This window comes from Cebus imitator, unplaced genomic scaffold (assembly GCF_001604975.1).
Source record: "Cebus imitator isolate Cc_AM_T3 unplaced genomic scaffold, Cebus_imitator-1.0 Scaffold151, whole genome shotgun sequence".
Taxonomy (NCBI): domain Eukaryota; kingdom Metazoa; phylum Chordata; class Mammalia; order Primates; family Cebidae; genus Cebus; species Cebus imitator.
This window is the reverse complement of record NW_016107466.1, coordinates 5,990,242-5,991,940: the sequence shown is the minus strand read 5'-3', so window position 1 is coordinate 5,991,940 and position 1,699 is coordinate 5,990,242.

Genomic DNA, 1,699 nt, shown 5'->3' with positions numbered 1-1,699 from the left:
ACTGAATGGTTTGTGAGTATGCAAAAAAGGTTAAAGTAAAGACATCACTCAAAGGTGGGCATGACAGTGTAGAAAAATGTAGGTCTAGGTAAAATAAGTGAAGGGTAGGGACCAATTAGAGGAAAGTGCGCCAAATGGGAAGACAAGTTCTCAATCTGGTCTGAGGATTTAACTTGCAGCTTGGCTTTCAGGCTTTAAACTCTCTTCAGCTTGGAGATGGGGTCTGGTGGGGGACCCACCCCTATCTGTCTAGGCATTTGTCTGCCTCTATCAAAAGGAAATAAAGTACATCTGGAAGAAGGACAAGTGGGCAATTTGAGAGATCAAGTGCATGGTTTGACCTTTGACTTGGGGCCTTACACATTGGCATTCCACATGCACAGTGGCCTGGCACGGCTTGGGAGGGGCTGCCTGTGTGGTATGTTTACTGGAGTTGTGTGCAGGCTTGCACTCTTCTCTTACCAGCCGGGTGTTCCTTAAAGGTTGTATAGCAGTTGAAGTTCACCATCTTGCCTCTTAGTGCACATACTTGAACCCAGTTACCCAACTCCTGAGATCTTATTGGGAAGCTGATCACCAGTTTCAGGTTTTTCTATCTGTTGGGAGACTGCCTTTCTCTGGTACTGGCTGCAACCAATTATTATTTTAAAGACAGTTTAATAACTGCTTGCCCATCACCTGATGGTCACCTGACACCCCTGGTTGGCAGAGGGGAGCAGTCTCCAGCCCTGCTTATGTCTGCCTGACTACCTACTGTAACAGTTGCAGTACTAGTAATTTGTAGAGTCAAGATTTGAGTGAGTTCTGTCTGTGTTCAGTATTTGTTCTTTCTTTTGCCATGTGCAACGGTAGGTCTGAAGTATCTGAGCCTCTTTCTTGCTTTCTGTAATTATGTTAATCAAGACTCTTTGGTCTTGGTGACAGAAACCCAACCCTAAATTGGCTTCAAATTAAAAGGGAATTTATGGGCTGACAATAAAAATTATTAGTTTCAGATGTAGCTAGATCTAGATGCTCAGATAATGTCCTAAGAAGCTAGGTTTCCGCATTTCTAGATTCTGCAAATTTCATTTTGCTTTCATTTTCAGGCAGGCTCTCAACTCAGGATGGTTCCAAAACACTGATGACTCATTTTTTTTTCACTTTCCAAGTGTGTGGAGAAGCCTCCTTGCCCAGTTGCTTTAGAAGTTATGAGATGGACTGAATTGATGTGGGCCTATGCCAGTCCTGAAATAATCACTTTGGCCCAAAAATGGAACTAAATGATTGGCGAGACCTATGGTCTGGACCCACCCCTGAATATAGGAAATGGATCAAACCATATAAACACTAAGTGGAAAAGAGGTGGCTTCTTGAGAAAATTGCTGAGGTGTGATAATCAGAAACATGGCAGATGGACATTGAGTAGATAGAAACAATGAAAGGCCATTATAATGCTCTATTAATACCATTTAATACCAAAACTCTTCTCCCTTCCCTTCCACCTCTTATTTCCCCCTTTCTTTTATTTTCTCATAAAGAGACATTTAATAGGGACTTAGGAACGAAAGCCTTATCTGTGTCTCCAGCAGCTGCGAGAGTAGGTGGTGGATTATGCACCATTACCTGCCAGACCCAGGGGTTACATACCGTAAGGCAGAGGTACACATGCTTCAGAGGGGATAGTTAGGAATTTGCCTTAAGAGTGGTAGTTAAGGTA